The following is a 23,293-nucleotide window of genomic DNA, read 5'->3' as shown; positions in this document are numbered from 1 at the left end:
ACTCATTGTAATAATACAAAATTAATAAATGAATAATTTAATACAAGGAGAGCTGTGCTTGGGCCAGTGGTGAAACTGTCATGAACTAAAGATTATGATTAATACTGTGCTTCTCACCTGATGGCCATTCAAAAAATCTAGTTTTTTTCATCCTTTTTAATATCTGCCTTGTGTTCCACAGAATGGAGGCTCCAGAGTGATATTAATGACACTTTGTCGATGAAGATCTTGATTGTGACCTCTGTGGGAAATGAGCCATGAACCAACCAATGTGAGTAATGTTTAGTGTTGTTGTTTTGAAGTTGGGTGGTTGTTGATGGTTTATTACATTATTAAACGTGAATCAACACATAAATAAAGTCAAAGATGACGGGCATGATGAGAATGTCATGAACCAAGGGTGATTAATTTCATTTAGCATAACTGTCACCAAATTAAAACACAGTATTACTGGGCTGTTCTCTGTAGCAAATGAGCAAAGAAAAAAATGCACACACACACACACACACATCCTACATATATATCACATATATCATGTGTTATGTTTATACATGTATCCTATATATATCACATATGTAATATGTATTATGTTTATTTTTTGTGTTTTCAGGCTGGGGGTGGGTTTATATATGTTTATGGGATAATTAAACATCAATGGATGCATGTATAAACAAGATCAAAGAGAGTCAAGCATGACTAATGAAGACAATATATCCTGATCTAAGATTTATGATTGCACAGTTCTGCAAATTGGAGAGACATCAAAACACAAATATTTATGCTGTTTCATTCATTTCAGTAGCATTCCACTATTAATTTATGCACTACACTTTTGCATCAACACTTCCCTATTGAAGAAGTTTGGGATGTTAAGTCGGTGGCAGAGGGTCACATAGAGAGGTAAGGTATTGGCCGTTTTCTGTTTGTTGAATAGGATTCATCATTGTTCTTTCATGATTTTGGTTTAAAGTGATAAATAAAATTTAAAAGGGCCAAGCATAGATAATGAGGATAATATTTCATGTAAAGTGAGGCTTATTAATTAAATTCTACACAAGTAAAGGCCATTAAAAATGATCCAGGGTGTTTAATTTTCTAATAGTTGCTGTTTGTTGCACAGAATGGACAAATCATAGTTTATGTAGTCATGCAACATTTATGAGAATTTTGACTCTTACTTGGGTAGATAAGGTACTTAAAGAAAATGTAATTAATAGTTGATGTTCTTAAATCTTGGCTGGAGAGTTGTTCAAGGGTGTTCATCAATAAGTAAATGAATGAATGAACAAACACATGAATAAAGCAAGAGAGAGCAAACATGGGACAAAGGTGATCATATCTCATTGTCGTAATTTCTTTTTATTGTATGTAGCTTCAACATCCATTTCAAACCTAAGTTTAACTTTCTCATTCCAGAAGCAGGCTTAGTCACCCTTGACACAGTTTGTAGTTCTCCACCTCCTCCCAGTTCTTAATGTGATAGATCCAGATAACTGCCTTGTACAGCCACCTCCAGGATACTACCTTCCTAAGGAACAGCTAGATACACTGACCCCACAGCCTATATGGACCACACAATTATACTGGCTTGCTCTAAATGCACCAGTGAGAACTCTCTGCAGGAAACCTGCTTGGGAAATGCCATAGCCTGCAATACAGGCTTTTCCCTTCCGGCTGGTCCTGTGAGGCATGCAGGATCTGTAAGTAATAAACTGCTTCTGTTGTTTCATTTCAAGTGTTTTGTTGAGTTGCTTCCTCTGTGTCTCACCTGACCAACACACTTCTATCGAACTTCTTTCCTGGTCAGGGATCTCCTAGAGAGTAGCTACCTTGGTAGGAATAGATTGGACATAGGTCAGACAAGAACCACAGGGGGACTGTCAGTGTGAATAAGTTTCCTGTGAGAGGGACACCTGGTAATGGATAGGATACTTAGACATTAGACTGTCTGCTGGGATAAAGACGTATCCCGTAAAAGACACACTGTAAACACCCATGACCACCCCTCCTGGATCCCCATCAGGCAGAGCTAGAATTTATATTCACTCTCTTGAGACAGACCTCAAGACCATGTTAGAGGAAAGTATAACACTCATTATCCTAGAATTATGATTATTCCAATTCAGTTCATCCAAGACCCCTTTAAAAGTGCATTGGTTAAAGAGTTAGTTAATATTCTTGTTTTTGCATGGTGGCATGTTGGATGTTGATTTTAGTACTAAAAATAAATAAATAATTACATAAGTGTGTAAAATAAACAAAAGGCCAAAACATGGACTGGCGATGAGAATGGTCCAAGAATGAAAGGATTATAGTTAATTAAATTCTGACTTCCATACAAATAACCTACCTCATTTAACTTCCTTTACCAGCTGTTTTGTATTTCATTTTGTACATGTACATAGTTTATTTACACGTTTGCCCATAAATAGAAATCTGGGCTGTTTACTCTGACCAAGGAGCACATAAAGAGATGAAAGATGATGTCAGTATTCTATTGGTGGAGTAAGAGATAGGATTTATGGTTGCTCATTACAACTTCTTTAGAAATAATCAAATCAGATAAAAAAGTGTCAGCATAAACCAGTGATGATGCTTCATGAAGCAGAGATCATGATTAATCCAATTAGGTTCATTAGAAAAAGTTCTAGAATATAACCTAAGTGTATTTTCTAGTATTGTCCAATGGAATTTTCTTTTTTTTTTTTTTTTTTGCCTTGAGACAGGTCTCACTCTGTTACTCAGGCTAGACCTCCCTAGGCTCAGGTGATCCTCCCACCCCAGCCTCCTGGGTAGCTAGGACTACAGGTGTGCACCACCACACCCAGCTAATTTTTGTATTTTTTGTAGAGACAGGGTTTCCCCATGTTGTCCAGGCTGGTCTTAAACTCCTAGGCCCAAGCAATCCACCAGCCTTGGCTCCCAAAGTGCTGGGATTACAGGTGCGAGCCACCATGCCCGTCCCACATAGAACTTTCTGCAGTGATGGAAATGTTCTGTAATCTGTTCTGTACAGTGTGGTAGCTACTAGTCCCATGTGATTATTGAGTCCTTGAAATGTGGCTGGTGTTCATGAGTAACTGAATTTTTAATATTACTTAATTTTTATTAATTTAAATTTAAATAGTCACATGTGGCTACTGGCCCATGCAAGTCTGATATCCAGTGGGGCAGTCAAATTTTAAAGCTACTACATTAGTCAGTTGTGTTAGGTGGTTGGTTCATGGCAGTTTTTTGAATATTAAATATGAATATATAAATACAAAAGTTAAATAAAAGAGAGTTAGTTATGAGGCAGTGTATTAGTCTGTTTTCACACTGCTGATAAAGACATACTCAAGACTGGGAAGAAAAAGAGATTTAATTGGACTTACAGTTCCACATGGCTGGGAGCCCTCAGAATCATGGCAGGAGGTGAAAGGCGCTTCTTACATGGTGGAGGCAGGAGAAAATGAGAAATATGAAAAAGTGGATACCCCTGATAAAACCAACAGATCTTGTGAGACTTATTCACTACCACAAGAACAGTATGGGGGAAACAGCACCCATGATTCAAATGATCTCCCACCAGGTCCCTCCCACAACATGTGGGAATTATGGGAGTACAATCAAGATGAGATTTGGGTGGGGACGCAGAGCCAAACCATATCATTCTGCCCATCGTCCCTCCAATCTCATCTCCTCACATTTCAAAACCAATCATGCCTTCCTAACAGTCCCCCAAAGTCTTAACTCATTTCGACATCCAAAAGTCCACAGTCCAAAGTCTCATGTGAGACAAGGCAAGTCCCTTCTGCCTATGAGTCTGTAAAATCAAAAGCAAACTATTTATTTCCTAGATACAATGGGGGTGCAGATATTGGGTAAATACAGCCATTCCAAATGGGAGAAATTGGCCAAAACAAAGTGGTTACAGGGTCCATGCAAGTCCAAAATCCAGTGGGGCAGTCAAATTTTAAAGCTCCAAAATGACCTCCCTTGATTCCAGGTCTCACACAGGCCACGCTGATGTGAGAGGTGGGTTCCCATGGTCTTGGGCAGCTCCCTCACTGTGGCTTTGCAGGGTATAGCCTCCCTGCTGGCTGCTTTCACAGGCTGGCACTGAGTGCGGCTTTTCCAGGCACATGGTGCAAGCTGGTGGTTCTACCATTTTGGGGTCTGGAGGATGGTGGCCCCTTTCTCACAGCTCCACTAGATGGTGCCCCAATAGAGACACTGTGGGGGGCCGTCAACCCCACATTTCCCTTCTGTGCTGCCCTAGCAGAGGTTCTCCATGAGGGCCCCACCCCTGCAGCAAACTTCTGCCTGGGCATCCAGGTGTTTCCATACATCTTCTGAAATCTAGGCAGAGGTTCCCAAACCTTAATTCTTGACTTCTGTGCACCCTCAGGCTCAACACCATGTGGAAGCTGCCAAGGTTTAGGGCTTGCACCCTTTGAAACCACGGGCCGAGTCTTGGTCCCTTTTAGCAATGGCTGGAGTGGCTGAGATGCAGGGTACCAAGTCCCTATGCTGCATGCAGTGTGAAAACTGTGGGCCCGGCCCACAAAGCCATTTTTTTCCTCCTAGGCTTCTGGGTCTGTTACGGGAGGGGCTGCCGTGAAGACCTGTGACATGCCCTGGAGACATTTTCTCCATTGTCTAGGGGATTAGCATTCAGCTCCTTGTTACTTATGCAAATATCTGCAACCAGATTGAATTTCTCCTCAGAAAAAGGGTTTTTCATTTCTACTACATTGCCAGGCTGCAAATTTTCTGAACTTTTATGCTGTTTCTCTTTTAAAATGGAATGCTTTTAATAGCACCCAAGCCCCCTTTTGAATGCTTTGCTGCTTAGAAATTTTTTCCACCAGGGGCCGGGCACGGTGGCTCAAGCCTGTTACCCCAGCACTTTGGGAGGCCGAGGCGAGCGGATCATGAGGTCAGGAGATCGAGACCATCCTGGCTAACACAGTGAAACCCCGTCTCTACTAAAAATACAAAAATTAGCTGGGTGTGGTGGCGGGCACCTGTAGTCACAGCTACTTGGGAGGCTGAGGCAGGAGAATGGCATGAACCTGGGAGGCAGAGCTTGCGGTGAGCTGAGATCGCGCCACTGCACTCCAGCCTGGGCGACAGAGCGGGACTCTGCCTCAAAAAAAAAAAAAAAAGAAAGAAAGAAAGAAAGAAATTTTTTCCACCAGATACTGTAAATCATCTCTCTCAAAAATATCTAGGGCAGGGGCAAAATGCTGCCAGTCTCTTTGCTAAAACATAACAAGAATCACCTTTGCTCCAGTTTGCAAAAGGATACTTAGGCATTAGACTGACATATTAGGAGATAATTCCTCATCTCCATCTGAGACCACCTCAGCCTGGACCTTATTGGTCATATCACTATCAGCATTTTTGTCAGAGCCATTCAACAAGTCTCTAGGAGGTTCCAAACTTTCCCACATTTTCCTATCTTCTTCTGAGCCCTCCAAACTGTTCCAACTTCTGACTTTTGGAACTGTTACCCAATTCCAAAATCACTCACACATTTTTGGGTATGTTTTCAGCAACAAACCCCACTCCTGGTACCAATTTACTGTATTATTCTGTTTTCATGCTGCTGATAAAGACATATCCGAGACTGGGAAGTAAAAGAAGTTTAATTGGACTTACAGTTCCACATGGCTGGGGAGGCCTCAGAATCATGGTGGGAGGTGAAAGGCACTTCTTACATGGTGGTGGGAAAAGAAAATGAGGAAGATGCACAAATAGAAACCCCTGATAAAGCGATCAGATCTCGTGTGACTTATTCATTACCATGAGAGCAGTATGGGGGAACCGCCCCCATGATTCAAATTATCTCCCATCAGGTCCCTCCCACAACATGTGGGATTTATGGGAGTTCAATTCAAGATGAGATGTGGGTGGGGACACATAGCCAAACCATATTAACCAGTTTGATGGGAATGTTCCTTGAAACAAATATGATTAATCCGGTTCTGTACAATTGAGACTCACTGGCAAAAAATGTCTTTCATTCATGAAAAAACAACATAGGCTTATTCATTTATTTTATGACTATTGAGCGTTACATGAATGTGTACCCCATAGTTTCTGTGAACATTTCTCTAATGTTGAAGGTCTATGTATCTTGGTGGTAAAGGATCAAAAATGTATTGTCAAAGTCATAGTGTGTTGAATAGTGGCTTTGTGGATATTCATCATATGAAGTTATTTACTTCAAAAATGATTAATAAACACTAGAGATTCCATTACATGTGGCAAGGATCATAATGTGACATAGACTAGGGCTTGTGATTAAGTCACCAGAAGTGTAGTCCATAAATAAAAGATCTCGTGTTACATTTGTTAGTGAGGAATATGTAGATGGATGCAACTCATTGTCATTATACATAAAGAAGCCTAAGCATGGACCAGTGATGAACGTGTGTCATGGGTCGGGTGTGTGGTGGCTTGCGCCTGTAATTCTAGCACGTTGGGAGGCCGAGGTGGGCGGATCACGAGGTCAGGAGATTGAGACCATCCTGGCTAACACGGTGATACTCCGTCTCTACTAAAAATACAAAAAAAAAAAAAAAAAAAATTAGCCAGGCATGGTGGCGGGCACCTGTAGTCCCAGCTACTCAGGAGACTGAGGCAGGAGAATGGCATGAACCTGGGAGGTGGAGCTTGCAGTGAGCCGAGATTGTGCCACTGCACTCCAGCCTGGGCAACAGAGCGAGACTCTGTCTCAAAAAATAAATAAATAAATAAAAGAAAGTGTGTCATGAACCAGATATTACACCCATACATTTCTGAACAGATTAAGTCCATTATATAAAGGTTTCTGTTTCTCCAGTTATGGTTAAGGATTAAAAGATTATCTATCTATCTATTAATTATATATCTCTCTCTATAATATACTACGTTTTTCTTGGTTTTGATGGTAGATTCATGGTGTTTTCCTTGATTATATTATAAAAATCAGTAGTGAATAGATTTTTAAAATTCAAAGACCTTAAATAAATAGGTTATCTGTCTCCTGTATGGTAAATATTCTATAGACATGAAGGCCACAAGAACCGCTCCCACTTACAAAAAGAATAGGAGGCACTGAGCAGTGCCACCCCACGGCAACTCTAGTGCTGCTGGGCAGATAATGTGGGCTCTCCCTACCTGGGCTTGTCACTCATATAAGAGGGGACACATAGACGGGGTTTGTATTGGTCATCATTCTCATTTTTATTTTAGGTGATTCACTCAATGGTGTTTATTAAGTTAATAATTAAAATAATCAATTGATTAAGTCAATTAAGAAGGAAGTGTTCATTGTGGGTCAGTGGTGAGAAAGAGGGCAAGCCATGGGCCAATGTTGGGAATGTGGCACAAGCCAAGGGTTATGGTTAATCCAGTATTTTGCAATTTTAGTATTTCTTTTAAAAGTTTAAATCTAGTCTCTTTCACACCTTTTCACGCGTGCTTTCTCTTCTACAGAGTGAGTGCACCGCAGGTGATCAGCTATTCTGTAATGATGAGGGCCGGGCTGCCTTCTCTGTGGGCAAGGAGCATGGAGGCTGATGACGGGACAGTCAGGCTCCTTGTTCTTGGTTTGGATAATTTGCTCACAGATGTTGACTGTATTACTTAAAAGAAGTAAATAGCTCCACATATTAAAATACCACAGAACACGCATGTGCCAATGATGAGAATGTTATATGAATCAGTGTTCATGATTAATCCAACTCAACACCACTTCCATTAAGAATACAGTCAGGCTATTTTATTTGTGCTGCTGGCAGTTTAATATTCGTATACATTTTACATCACTGTTGATTTAAACAGTCCTCCTCCGTTGATATAGACCTATGCCATTAACTGCTTAAGAGGGTAGCACATAGGAAGATTGAAAGTAATTATCAGTATTCTACTGGGCAAGAAGATGGTGGATTTATGGTAGCTCATTGTGTCATCTTTCAAATATAGGCAAATTACAAGAAAGAGGGCTAAGGATGGGCCAGTGATGATTGTGGCATTGCTATGTATGAAGAATGTTGGTTGATCCATTGATCCATGTGTGTCATACTTAGATGTATTATAGGAAGATATCTAGTGTATTATTTCTGTGGGAAATTAAAGACATGCACTGTCTAATACCATCACTGCTAGCCACGGGAACTACTGTGTACTTGGAATGTGACTAATCTAATTGACATGTGATTTACATGGAAAAATACATACCGAGTTTAGAAGCCTCAATATGAAAAAGGTAAAATATTTCTAGAATTATTTATATCGATTAAAAGATAGTATTTTAGATACTGGGCTAAATAAAATACACAATTACAGTTGATTTCACCTGTTTCTTTTTACTTTTTTTTTACTATTCTACTTTAAGTTCTAGGGTACATGTGCATAACGTGCAGGTTTGTTACGTATGTATACTTGTGCCATGTTGGTGTGCTGCACCCATCAACTCGTCAGCACCCATCAACTCGTCATTTACATCAGGTATAACTCCCAATGCAATCCCTCCCCCCTCCCCCCTCCCCATCTTTTTACTTTTTAAATACTGTAGCTTCTAGAAAATTTACAAGTATTTGTGTAGGTGGCATTAAATTTTTTATTGCTCAGCACTGCTATAATCCAATGAGAGGAATATTCAATTTCATGTTTTTCTAATCCATGGGTACTGATTGTATTATTATTGGCTAATCAGTGACAAATCACTAATAAGTGAATAAATTAAAGTGTATACTGCTGAAACAAGGATTACTTTCCTTTTTTTTTTTTTTTTTTTGAGGCAGAGTCTCACTCTGTCACCCAGGCTGGAGTGCAGTGGCACAGTCACAACTCACCATAGCCTCGACCTTTAGGCTTAAGCCATCCTCCTGCCTCAGCTTCCCTAGTAGCTGGGACCACAGGCGCATGCCACCACGCCTGGCTAATTTTTTTGTATTTTTTGTAGAGATGAGGTTTCACCGTATTGCCTAGGCTGATCTCAAACTCCTGGGCTCAAGCGATCCACCCTCCTTGGCCTCTCAAAGTGCATGAGCCACTGTGTCTGGCCTATTATAAATAGTTTTTATTAAGCACCAAAACCCGTAAAAATAATGGCTATGGTTTCATGGTTAATTCTTTTAGGTAAGGATGGTTAGTTTATTTAGGTAAGGAAGATATGAAAAGATCATGTAATAATCCATGCTGTTTTATTTTGTTGGTGGTGTCTTGCTAGTCTTCAGTTTTTTTTGTTTCAAAGATAATTACTAACAGCAAATACCTGATTAAGTAGCTGAGTAAATGGAAGAGAATTAAGCATGCAAGTGCTTAGTGAGGGCAGGATTAATCTATGTAGGCACCACGGAAATCCACTGTAAGAGATACCCAGTCTCTTACCTTCATAGGTGGGCCTGTAGCAGTATCTTGATCTTAACCCTTTTATGGCTCATGGTATTGATTACATTAGTATTGTTTAAGTGAATTGATGAGTAAATAATTAAACAAATTGAACAAATGTATAAAATAACTTTTTTTTTTGGAAAGGGAGTCTCACTCTGTCGCCCAGGCTGGAGTGCAATGGTGCGATCTTGCCTCACTGCAACCTCCACCTCCTGGGTTCAGAAAGTTTTCCTGCCTCAGCCTCCCGAGTAGCTGGGATTACAGGTGCCTGCCACCATGCCTGGCTAATTTTTGTATTTTAGTAGAGACGGGGTTTCATTATGTAGGTCAAGCTGGTCTCGAACTTCTGACCTCAAATGATCTGCCCGCCTAGGCCTCCCAAAGTGCTGGGATTACAGGTGAACTTATTAAACAAATGTGTAAATGAATAAAAAAAGAAAGCCAAGCATGAACCAATGGATTATTATTATGTTTTTGAAGCATTGAAGTCAATAAAATACACACAAGTACAGGGATGGATGGTTGCTCTTATTTCTAAGGTAGAGATTTTTACGGAAATAAGAAAATGGAAGACAACCAGTGTTGAGAATGTGTCAGGTGATAAGAATTAATATTAATCCAGTTCTATTCATTGAGTTCATTGAATAACAATGAGAATGAAGATCTAGTTGATTATCTCTGTGGGTAATGGGCAGATTGACAGATGTTAGTTTTATTCAGAGTTTTTTGAACAGTTTCTTTGGATTCTCAGCTATAGATTGTAAGGGAATGAATGAAGAAGTTTATGTCACAATAAATTAAAAGAAGACAAAGGACAGACCAGTGATGGTCATAAATTATGAAGCAAGTATTAGGATAAAGTCATTTCTACACTACTGATGTCCATATAAAGGATATAATGTCTGGACTCCTAACTGCTTAATGTCCACAGATGGGTTCATGTTATATTCAGTTTTGGATGCTGGTAGATTTATCCTTGTTAATTTTATTTCAAAAGATAGATGTAAGATTGAATTAGCCTATTACAAATTAAACAGTAAATAAGCAAATAGATGCATACATAAAGAGAGGCAAGAAGGATTTGTCAATTAAATACAATTTTATTTTATTTTAAGAAGAAAATAAAACTTAAAAAAAGAATGAGCATTGGTGAAAATGTGCCCTGAAACAAAATTTAAGATCGATATAATTCTGAACAAGTCGGTTCCACTAAAAAACGGATGAAAGAAGATACTTCATTCAGTTTACAATTGTTTAGTATTTCACTTTTTCACTACTCTTAATTTACACATTCTACCATTGATAAAGATTTAGGTTTCTAAGCTATTGGCAGAGAAAACACAGGGAAGGAAAAAAATGTTGTCAGTGAAGTAAAACAGTATGTTCCTTTATGTTCTTTGTTAAATGTTTAAAATTTGAAAATAGTTGAGGGAAGGCTAGAGAAAGAGGGCCCTGCCTGGGCCACGTTGAGTGTGAGACTGCATAAGGAGTTTGGTTGGTCCATACGTGTAACAGTGAGATCCTCTGTAGAAGGAGATCTGGTGGATTAGCTCTTGGAGAAATTAGCCTACATATATCAGTTATAACATTCATATATCTTATTCTTGCTTTGTTGTGATTCATGAATATTGATTAAGTAATTTTTAGTCAATTAATGAACTAAATCAATAAACAACTGTATAAATAAATAAAAAGTCTCAAAACTAAACCAATGATAAGTACTCTGGGGTGCTTGAATCAAGGATTTTGATTAAACTATATGACTCTGAGGTTCATTGTAAAAACAAACCTAGTTTACTGCCTCAGTGGGACATGAGCTTGTAGCTGCAGTGAGGAATATAAGCATCTCATGCTTAGGATTTTGCAGGTCTAATATGAATCCTACTATTAGTAGTAAATCAGTGCATGAGTAAATAAAGACACACACCAATGAATTCAACCAAAGAGGGCTGGATATGCACCAATTATGAGAGTATGTAATGAGATGTAAATTATTATTAAATATTTCTGAGAAGCTGAGTTCTAATAAACAAACAGTTCAAGGCTGTTACCATATTGGTTAGGAACATATGGGCAGATGTATGTTTCTGGGTTGCCAGCTGTTAATTTTGTTCTGTATTTTAATATGAAAAGGGAAAAGAAGGGAACATAAATAATTGCTTACAGAACTACCTAATTGAAAGATCAAGCAGGCACCAACTGTTGAGCTTATGGGCAGATGTTAGTGTTATTTAGAGCTCTTGTTCAGGGTATTTAGGTTAACAAATTTTGATGTTATTATTCTAAGTATATGAAGGAAGGGATTATTTATTTGCTTATTTATTTTTTATTGGCAGAATTTTTTTTATTAACTGTAGCATCAAGAACAATACTTCCCTCATAGCAATGACAAAATAAAACTATAATAATAAAATAATAAAAAATAATAAAACTGTTAGTAATATAGCTAACAATAATTGTTTACTATATATTAACCACTGTGCAATTTTAAAAATTTTTCTATTTTTATTTCAATAGTTTTGGGGGAATAGGTCATTTTTGGTTACATGGGTAAGTTCTTTAGTGGTGACGGTGCATCTGTCACCTGAGCAGTGTACACTGCACCCAATGTGTGGTCTTTTATTCCTCATCCCCTACCAGCCTTCCCCGAGTCCCCAAAGTGCATTATGTCATTATTATGCCTTTGCATCCTCATAGCTTAGCTCGCACTTACAAGTAAGAACATATGATGTTTGGTTTTATTCCTAAGTTAATTCACTGAGAATAATGGTCTTCAGCTCCATCCAGGTTGCTGCGAATGCCATTATTTTGTTCCTTTTTATGACTGAATAGTATTCCACAGTTTGTGGAATTTTTCCTTATCCACTCGCAGGTTGATAGGCATGTAGGCTGGTTTCATATCTTTGCAATTGTGAGTTGTGTTGCTACAAACATGCGTGTACAAGTGTCTTTTTCATATAATGACTTCTTTTCCTCTGGGTAGATACCCAGTAGTAGGATTGCTGGGTTAAATGGTAGTTCTACTTTTAATTCTTTAAGGAATCGCTATACTGTTTTCCATAGTGGTTGTATTAGTTTGCCCTCCCACCAGCAGTGTAAAAGTGTTCCCTTTTTACCACATCCATGCCAACATTGATTAACTTTTGATTTTTTAATTACGGCCATTCTTGCAGGAGTAAGGTGGCATCCTATTGTGGTTTTAATTTGCATTTTCCCTGGCAGTTAGTGATGCTGAGCATTTTTTCATATGTTTGTTGGCCATTTGTATATCTTCTTTTGGAAATTGTCGATTCATGTCCTTTGTCCACTTTCTGATAGATTATTTTTGTTTTTTTACTGATTTGTTTGGGTTCCTTGTAGTTTCTGATTATTAGTCCTTTGTCAGATCATAGTTTGCAAGTATTTTCTCCCACTCTGAGGGGTGTCTGTTTACTCTGCTGATTATTTCTTTTGCTGTCCAGAAGCTTCTTAGTTTCATTAGGTCCCATCTATTTATTTTTGTTTTTGTTGCATTTGTTTTTGTGTTGTTGGTCAAAACTCTTTGCCTAGGCCAATATCTAGAAGAGTTTTTCCGAAGTTATATTGCAGAGTTTTTATGGTTTCAGGTCTTAGATTTTAAGTCTTTGATCCATTTTGAGTTGGCTTTTGTTTAAGGTGTGAGAGATGATGATCCAGTTTTATTCTTCTCCATGCGGCTGGCCAATTATCCCAGCAGCATTTGTTGAGTAGGGTATGCTTTTCCCACTTTATGTTTTTGTTTGCTTTGTTGAAGATCAGTTGACTGTAAGTATTTGGTTTTATTTCTGGGTTCTCTCTCCTTTTCCATTGGTCTACGTGCCTATTTTTATATGAGTATCATACTGTTTTGGTGACTATAGCTTTGTAGTATAGTTTGAAGTTGGGCAATGAAATGCCTCCAGATTTGTTAGTATTACTTTGGCTATGTGGGCTCTTTTTCACTTCCATATGAATTTTAGGATTATGTTTTCTAGTTCTGTGAAGAATAATGATGGTATTTGGATGGTAATTGCATTGAATCTATAGATTCCTTTTGGTAGCATGGCCATTTTCACAATACTGATTGTATCCACCCATGAACGTGGGATGTGTTTTCATTTGTTTGTGTCATCTGTGATTTCTTTCAGCAGTGTTTTGTAGTTTTCCTTGTAGAGATCTTTCACCCCTTTGGTTTGGTATATTCCTAAGTACTTTTTTGTGCTTGTTGCAGTTGCCATACAAGGGATTGAGTTTTTGATTAGATTTTTAGCTTGGTGGTTGTTGGAGTATAGCAGTCCTACTGTTTGCAGGAAAGCAATTATTTAAAAGAGGACAAACATAGACGAATAAGGTTAATTTATCATTAAAAATGTCTGTATAAATAAAAGGGGTATGGGTTCTGCACACTGTGGATAAAACGCATAGAATCAGTTATTTGCAATAATATTTTAGGCCATTTTGCATTTTCTTTGAAGAAAATAAAAATATTAACAAATTATTCCATGAGTGAATAAAAAATAAACAAATAAATGAATAGATTCATAAGTTAGGCTCAAACACAGACCATTGGTGAAAATGTGTTAAGAAATGGGAACATAAATTTATCCAATTCTAATCAAGGAAGACCTATAAAAAAGATCACCTTGGTTCTTACCTATGTGGGTGGGGCTTAAGTGATAGAATTTGGAACATGCATAGTTTTTTTTATTTTCTTAGGATGTAGGTTCAGGAGTTTTCCCTATAGTGCCTAAATTAGTAATTAAACAAGTCAATAAATAAAACCAGAGCCATTCTTAGGCTAATCATGGGAATTTGACAAAAACTGCAGTTTTTTTTTTTAAATATATAAATTTGGTACAACAGGACTTAGGTACCTTAAAAAATCTAAATCTGTGCTGCTTCTTGAATTTTCTAAAAATCTGGTTTTCACTCCACATTCCATATGCCAGATCTGACTTATTTGTTATCCAGGGATGGAGATCATGTCTGTCACTTTTGTGGATAAGAAACAGAGAGGCACATGTGAGTAACAGAGTTCTTGTTCTTGCTTTGAAGGGGGCTATTCATGTTGTCCATCGAATTAATTCAAAGAATGAATGGCTACCTCAAACATAAATAGAATTAAAAAACACTGAGAGAGTGGATGTGAAGTGTTCTCACCACAAAAATGACAACTATGAGAGGTAATGTTTATATTAATTAGCTAGAGATAGTCAACCAACAACGTATATATACTTCAAAACATCATGTCGTACACTATAAATACACGTAATTTTATCTGTCAATTAAAAATAAAATAACAAAATCAAAACCAATTAAACAATGTCATGCATAGACCAATATTGGGAATATGTAATGAACCATAGGTTAAGATGAATTCATTTCAGTACAGCTGAAGTCCCTTACAAAGATGAATTTATTTTGGTACAACTGGAATCCCTTAACAAACATAATTGGAGGGGGTTGTATTCATTTTCATGGTTGCTTAATATTCTCCTCTATTGTGTACCATATTTTAAGAAGATTTCTCTATTGATAAAGATCTAGGCTTTTACATTGTTGGGAAGGGAGCACCTACAAATATGGAAAGAACTGCCAGTGTTCCAGTTGTGGAATGAGATGATAGACTGTTCATTGTATTGCTGTTAAGTTATGAATAAATTAAGTGAAAGATGATTGAGCAAAGAGCAGTGGCACACGGGATGGGTAGGAAGCAAGGTTATTGATTAATTATAGGCACAGTCTGAGGCCCAATTAAAAAGAGATCTTGTCTACCAGCTCTGTGGGAAATGAGCCTGGAGATAGCATTCTGCAACACTCAGAGGTCTTGTTGTCTTTGTGATACATGGGTATTAAATTATTTTGTGGGTGAAACTATTAATGAAATAATATGCATAATCAATAAACAGTGTATAAGTAAATACACGAGAAAAAAGTGAGTGATAAATAGTTCTGGGGCATATGAATCATTAATTTTGATTAAACCCTAAACTCTGAAGTCCATTAGAAAGAGACCTTGCTCTTCTCTGTAAGGGAGTGGAGTTCAGAGTAGAAGTTCAGATTCTTAGGCTTCAGTGAGTGCTTAGGTAGGGATTGTAAGTGAATCAATGAATGCATTAACAAAGAAATGTGTAAGTGAAGATAAAGACTATCATATGTGGACCATTTATGACAGCATGTCATGAAACAAGTATTACTAGTAATATATTTGTAGAATACTGAATTTCGATATAATACCTAGGCAAAAGCTGTCGTTTGGAGTACGTAGGAGCTCTAGACACACAGAAACACATAGACAGATGCATCTAAGTGTCCATGTTGGCATTCTGGATTGGTAAGAGGTTGCTGGTTGTCAGTTTATTAAGAAGGGAAAATATTTACATAAACAAAATATTACATGACTGTAACAGAAAAGGAGCAAATATGTGCCAATTTGAGGATGTGTTACATGACACCAGTTATGATCCATCTAATTGCATCTACTGAATTTTATAAAAAACAACAAAAAATGGCAAGGGATAGAGTCAGTTATTTCTATGGGTAATGAGCCTGTGGGTTGTTTTGTTTTGTGTTCAAGTATAGAATCTAGGATCTCTGGTAATTATATATTGTTTTTTAAGTTGAATGAATATAATTATCTCTCAAGGGTCAACTCTGGACAGTGTGGAGCATGTGATGTGGAGTAAAGCTTATGACTAATACCGTTCTACCCTACCGATGTCCATATAGGGAAAGTGGGATCTAGGCGCTTCTAACTTGGGTTTACTTGGGTTAAGTTCATAGAGAGAGATCATAGAGTATTTCAGTTCTGGGATGCTGGTGGGTTTACTATATTTTATTGAGATAGAGCCAAACATGAACCAATATTGAGAATGTGTCATATGACCAGGGTTATAATTAATCCAACATTATTTAGTGAGTTTTATTTTTAAGAAAATTAAAAGAGGAGGATTTTGTTGACTGTAGCTATGGGCTATGAACATGTAGACAGATATTGACAGTTTGTATCTTTCATCTTGGAGTCCACTGTTATTGATATATTGTTCTATGGGAATATAGGAGGTTGTTCATATCTAGATCAATTACTTAAGAGAAGGCCAAGCATGGGCCAATGAGAAACATGTGTTATGAACCAAAGATAATGATTACTCCAGTTATACTCTAATGTTGTCCAGATAAATAGAGCTCCAGGTTGCCCCTGCTTTGGGTAAAGCACACATTGAAATTTCCATGGAGTAATTCTTTAGAAAAACAGATACGTAATTTATTCCACGCATAATTGCATATATGAATAAATAAGCAAATCACTAGACATATAAATCAGAAAGATTCTGTGTCATTGATGAGAATATGCCATAAAACAAAGGTTTACATTTATCTAATTTTACACAAGTGAGATCCACCAAAAATGATCACCTATCTGTTAAATTTATGGATAGGGAGTATGTAGACAGATATTTATGATAGATATGGCTCCTATTCTCATGTTGATATTCATTGTATTATTTAAAAGTCCAAACTACACAAGTCAATAAATAAGGAGTGCCATTTTTGGGCAATGATGAGATGACCCAAGTTTATGATTAATCTAATACTGCCAAACAAATTTCCGTTAAAAAGTCTAACTGTAGGGTCTTTCTTTCTCTTGATAGTATGTATTTTACTTCACCAAATGAGCACATTATGGTGAAGAACTGGTTTAATCATTCTCTAATGCTAAAGATCTTGGCTTTTACGTCTGTGGGTAAGGAGAGAAGAGATTTATGTAAGTAACAATTAGCGTTTACTGTTCTTGGATTGGGAGGTTGGTTTATGGGTGTTGCCTGAATTTATTAAAATAATAACTGGATATATTAATAAATAAAACTAGGTAACACCAATATGGACCAGTGATGAGAATATGTTCAGAATTGGGATTTGTGATTAATCTGATTCAGTACTAGTAAAATTCAATAAAAAAGATACAGGGTGTTTCATTCATTTTCAGAGACGATTCAAATTCTGTTTTATTTTTGCATTGTGATTCAGTTAAGTACCTCTCCATTGATAAAGATTTAGGCCATTAATTCCTTGAGGGAGGAGCATATAGGAAGATGGACAATATTGTCAGTGTTCTAGTTGTGCAGCAGGATTATGATTCCTTGGTAATTTATTACGTCATCTTTGGCACTTGAAAAAGGGCCAACCGTGGACCAGTGAGTAGCATGGAACTGACATGAAACAAGGATGTTGATTAATTTATATGTGCAAAAAGTGCATATATGTGTGTGTATATATATGTATGCAAATACACACACACATATATGTTGCAAAAAGTGACCTCATCTATTAGCTCTGTGCTCAATGGACATATATACGATTATTAGTAGTCACAGATGTTGTTTTTGAGCTTTTTGATTCATGAGAATTGATTATACTATTATTAATGAATCAATGAATAAAGAAATAAACAATGCATAAAGTATGTCAAGTATCACCAATCATTAGTATTCTGAGCTGTAGGAATCAAAGATTTTGATTCTCAGAGGTTTGTTAGAAAAAAGAAACTAGTTATTTCTTCTGTGGGAAAGAGGCTTACAGCAAAAGTTAGGAATAGCCAACGATCTGATTCTCAGTTTTTCATGCCATGAATGGTATGAGAAGTGAACCAGTGCAAGAATAAAGATGCAGAAATTAATGATGGGCTAATTATGCAAGTCTGTAATGAAACAAGGATTATTACTAATTGTTATTATTTTCTGAAGCAGTGAGTTTCATAACATAGATTAAGTTTCCCTTACAATTTTCCATAAAAGACATATCTAATTTCACAAGAGTCCCTGTTGTAATTCTGGACTGATGTTGGGTTGTCGGTTTTATTTAGAAAACAAACAAATCATTTACATTAAAAGTAATTTTTCCAATAATTGCCTAATTGAGAGAAGGCAAGGTGTAGACTAATATTGAGAATATGATCGTAGGTATTATTAATCCAATTCTGTTCACTGAACGTTATTTAAAAAAATAATAATGATCTAGCCATTTGTATTTTTGGGCAAGTGAGCATACAAACAGATATTAGTCAGTGTTCTTGTCCAGTTTCTTGGATTTTATTCATTTTGATGTATTGTAAAAAGCGAATGAACAGATGAGTTTGTGTTTCAATTATTTAAAAGAATATGGAGGATTGACCAATGTGTCATCAAACAAAGATAACGATTAACCCATTTTTACAAATTAAAAAAAAAGAAATCTACATGGATCCCACTTTGGACAAAGTGCATGTCAACAGTTGCATGAAATGGTATTCCACTTCTGGATTACTGTTTGGTTTTATTCTTTTTTTTTAAAAAAGATGAATACATCATCAAATCATTTTTGGGGTAATTAAATAAAAGAAAGAACACAAGTGAATCAGTAAATGCTTAAATTAAGGTAAATCTTGGATCACTGCTTCATGGCACACTCTCAGCAATGCTCAAATATGGTCCCTTAAAAAAGATTAATGAGGTTTGGGTGTTTATATGGTTAAGGAGGATACAAATGGATAGTTGTAATGGTTACATTTATTACTCTTGTGTTGGATGGATTTAAGGGTTCATTATATTAAAAATTAAACAATAAATCCAAAAGGTATGGTTATTCTGACTCAATAATGAGAATGTGTTAGGAACCAAGGTTTATGATTAATCTAAAATAATTTCTAAAAGAAGTTAAGTCTTTGCTGTTTCATTTTTTCTAAAATGTGTATTTTCCTTCACACAATGAACATGCCACACCTAATTATTCATTAACAATAAAGATATGGGTGTTTCGCCTCTGTGGTTAAGGAGCTCAGAGACTGTTGCAGATAATAGTCACAATTCATGTCCTGGGTTTAGGTGGCTTGTTCATCACTAAATTATGTTAGAAGAATAAACGGCTAAATATATACGTATATGAAAAGCATACCATGCAAAAATCAGTAATGGAAGTGAACCAAAGTTTATGATTAGTCTTTATTCAGCCCAACTTAGGTCCATTACAAATGATGAGGGCTTTTATTTTTCAGAGGTTTTTAATATTGTATTTTATTTTGTGCCGTGGTTTATTTACACACATTTCTTTAATGTTAAAGATCAAGTCTATTCACTCCTCTAGGGCGAAGCAGATAGGAAGAGGAAGATAGTGTCAGTGTCCTCATTGTGTGTTAAGATGGTGGTTCCACAGTTGTTCATTCTATTGTATTATTATCTTCTACTGTGTAATGAATTACTGAACAATTTAATGGATTAAAACAACAATAACATTTGTTATTTCTCACGGTTTCTATGTGGCAGGAATCCAGGTGAGGCTTACTGGGGGCAGTTTTGGCTTAGGGTCTCTTGTGAAGTTGCGGGCAAGATGTCAGATGGAGTTGCAGTCATCTGAAAGCTTGACTGTGTTAGAGAGTCTGCTTCAATTACATGGCTGGAAAGTTGGTGCTGATTGTGGGAAGCCACAGTTTCATCACAGATGGACTCTTCCTCAGGACTGCTTGAGTATCCTCACAACATGGCAGTTGATGTCCCCTAGAGCAATCAATCTAAGGCAGAGAAATGTGGAACTCTCAAAGTATTTTATAATCTGGCTCCAGAAATCATACACCATCATTTCCACAGTATTCTATTGGTAACACAGGCGGTCATGATTTAATATGGAAAGAAGCTACACAAGGCTATGCGTACCAGGAGACATGGGCTTTGGGAGCCATTTTGGAGGCTGGCTACCTCATGTACTATCTTTAAAATATGGACAAATTAAATACAAGAAAGTCTGGGTGAAATATTAATGTGAGATTGGTATGAAGCAAAGAAGTGTAGTTCATTATTTGTATAATGCTTGGATCCATTCTAAAAAAATGCAGTATCACTTCTATGGAAAATAAGTTTATAGATCTCAGTAATATTCAAGGATCTTGTTCTTAGATTTTTTTGATTTGTGTCTATCGGCTTTGTTGTTAGTGACTCAATGAGTGAAACAATAAACAAAAGTATGAATGAATGAATAAAAAAGGAATGCTAGGCCTAGACCAATGATGAGTATTCTGGGGTGTCTGAATCAATGATTTTGATTAAACCCTGTAACTCTGAGGTCCATTACAAGAGGAGACCTAGTTAACACCTATATGGTAAATGATATCATAGTAGAAGTTAGAATTATTTGGGATTTTGTTCTTAGGCGGTTGAGGTTCATAGGTGTGGATTGTATTACTAGAAAAGATTAAGTAAATGAAAAATGAAACAAATATGTAAATAAAGGAAGACAAGTAGAGCCATATGTGGCCTAATTATGAGAATGTATAATGTATTTATTATTATTAACACATTTCTGAAGCACTCAGTTTCAACATAAATTGATTAAATCTGATACTTACTTGGGTAAGGAGTAGAAATCAATGTTGTTTGTCCTGCATTATTTAGGTGGTGCTATTTCTTAATGAATACAAGAAAATATGATCTAGTCTGGGAGTAATGAGCAAATGGACAGGTGTTAATGCCACTCATATTTCTGATGCAGTCTGTATGTTCACAGATATTGATGATATCATGAGTGAATGTATACACAGGAGTGAATGTATTCAGTTATTTGAGGAACGTAAAGCAGTGTTTCTTGACTTTGGCTCTATGGACATTTTGGGTAATTCTCTATGGTGCAGGATTGTCTTGTATATTGTAGGATGTGTAGTAACTTCATTGGCTTCTACTCAGTAGATGCCAATATTGACCCTCCTCCCAGTGTGACAATCAAACATTTCTTCAGACTTTGGCAATTTTCATCTGTGGGGGGCAACATTGTCCCCAGTTGAGAACCACTGAGGTACAACATGGACTGAAGAGGAGCATGTGTTAAAAAAGTGTGAATTATTTATCCTGTAGTATCTTACTGATGTTTGGGTAAAGAAAAAGCAAAACAAAAGACCTAAAACTAGGCTCTTCCCATACGGGGTCAGGTTCATGTGTATAGTTGCATTTAATTGTATTACAATTCTGGGTTGTTGATGGGCTGATCATACTGTGTTTTCTCTGAAAAAACAAATAATTGTTCATGAATGCTTACTAAATGAATAAGTAAAACAAAAAATGAATAAAGAGATACATAAAGTAGAGTCTAGCATGGACTATTTTGGCGAAATTTTGCCATAAAAAAGTGTTTAAATTTACCTAATTCTGTATTGTATAAATGAGATCCATGATTGGGAATAAAGTTCTAGACTTTTACCATCTGGGTAGAAAACACATAGATGGATACTTGTAATAGCTTTTATTCTTGTGTTGGGTGCCAGATGAATCAGTAAATAATATTCCAGGCCATTCTTTGGCCACTCTTTAAAATGTCGTGTGAATGAGAGTTTATAATTAATCTTGTCCAGTCCTACAAATGCCCCTTGAAAGATTTAAATGCATGTATGCTGTTCTTTCACAAATCTGCTCTTACTTTACACAATAGATGCACCATACCTGATTTAATTATTTTTCAGTGGTGAAAATTATGGCTCTTACTTCTGTGGTGGGTAAAGAGTGTAGGAATGGATTTAAGTTAATTTTTATCTTCTTGATTTGTGGGGAGTTGTTCATGCTTTTTATTATTTTAGAGAAATAAATGGGCACATTTTTAAATAAAGTAAAAAAGCTCTGTGCCGAGATGGCACCACTGCACTACAGCCTGGGCGACAGAGTGAGACTCCGTCTCAAAAAAAAAAAGCTCTGTGCATTGCCCAGTGATAGAAATGATTGTAAACAAAAACAAAATTCTATTTCCATTCAACACAATTGAGAACGTTAAAGAAAATAAGGGAGTTTTTAAATGACTTTTAGAGTTGAGGATTATTCCATTTTATTTTTGCACCCCAGCTAAACTACATTTCTGTTGAACATATATATATATATACATATATATATATATATATATATATTTATATGTATTTTTTTTTTTTTTTGAGACGGAGTCTCTCTCTGTCACCAAGCTGGGGATCACTGCAATCTCCGCCTCCCAGGTTCAAGCGATTCTCCTGTCTCAGCCTCCCAAGTAGCTGGGACTACAGACACGTGCCAACATGCTCAGCTGATTTTTGTATTTTTAGTGGAGACAGGGTTTCACCATGTTGGCCAGGATGGTCTCAATCTCTTGACCTCATGATATGCCTGCCTTGGCCTCCCAAAGTACTGAGATTGCAGGCATGAGCCACCTCGCCCGGCCAATCTGTTGAATGTTTAAGGGCAGCACATAGACAATGGTTTATATTGTCAGTGTTCCTATTGTGGGGTAAGATGGTGTGCTTGTGGTCATTTATTGTGCCATATTTAAAATACAGACAAATTAGGCCGGGCACTGTGGCTCACACCTGTAATCTCAGCATTTTGGGAGACTGAGGTGTGCGGATCACCTGAGGTCAGGTTGCCCAGGCTGGAGTGCAGTGGTGCAATCTCGGCTCACTGCAACCTCTGCCTCCTGGATTCAAGCCGTTCTGCCTCAGCCTCCTGAGTAGCTGGGATTACAGGGACATGCTGCCATGCCTGGCTAATTTTTTGTATTTTAGTAGAGACAGGGTTTCACCATCTTGAACTCCTGAGCTCAGACAATCTGTCCGCCTGGGCCTCCCAAAGTGTTGGGATTACAGGGGTGAGCCACCACCCCAGGCCAGAGACTTTATATTTTTTAGAGTAATTTTGGGTTCACAGCAAAATTAAGCAGAAGGTACATGTACAAGCCTCCTGAGTAGCAGGGATTACAGGCATGTGCCACCATGCCCAACGGATTTTTGTATTTTTAGTAGAGACAGGGCTTTGTCATGTTGGCCAGGCTGGTCTCAAACTCCTGGCCTCAAGTGATCCACCCATCTTGGTCTCCCAGAGTATTGAGATTATAGGCGTAAGCCATCATGCCTGGCCTTATTTTTTTAATCATGAATGAGTGTTGAATTTTGTCA

The 23,293-nt window shown here is 37.1% G+C and overlaps 2 non-coding genes across 2 annotated transcripts; both read left to right on the top strand.

Moving 5' to 3' along the window:
* Nucleotides 1-11,073: 11,073 nt before the first annotated feature.
* On the top strand, nt 11,074-11,145 carry LOC117071871. Its single transcript, XR_004432602.1, has one exon. It is a non-coding gene; the product is annotated as a small nucleolar RNA SNORD113/SNORD114 family (small nucleolar RNA).
* Nucleotides 11,146-20,391: 9,246 nt separating this feature from the next.
* On the top strand, nt 20,392-20,463 carry LOC117071861. The gene has a single exon (XR_004432595.1). It is a non-coding gene; the product is annotated as a small nucleolar RNA SNORD113/SNORD114 family (small nucleolar RNA).
* The last annotated feature ends 2,830 nt before the right edge of the window (nt 20,464-23,293 follow it).

Source organism: Trachypithecus francoisi, unplaced genomic scaffold, assembly GCF_009764315.1.
Source record: "Trachypithecus francoisi isolate TF-2019V2 unplaced genomic scaffold, Tfra_2.0 Lachesis_group3, whole genome shotgun sequence".
NCBI classification, from domain to species: domain Eukaryota; kingdom Metazoa; phylum Chordata; class Mammalia; order Primates; family Cercopithecidae; genus Trachypithecus; species Trachypithecus francoisi.
The sequence above is the reverse complement of the archived record's forward strand: the minus strand, read 5'-3'. Positions and strand labels throughout refer to the sequence as shown.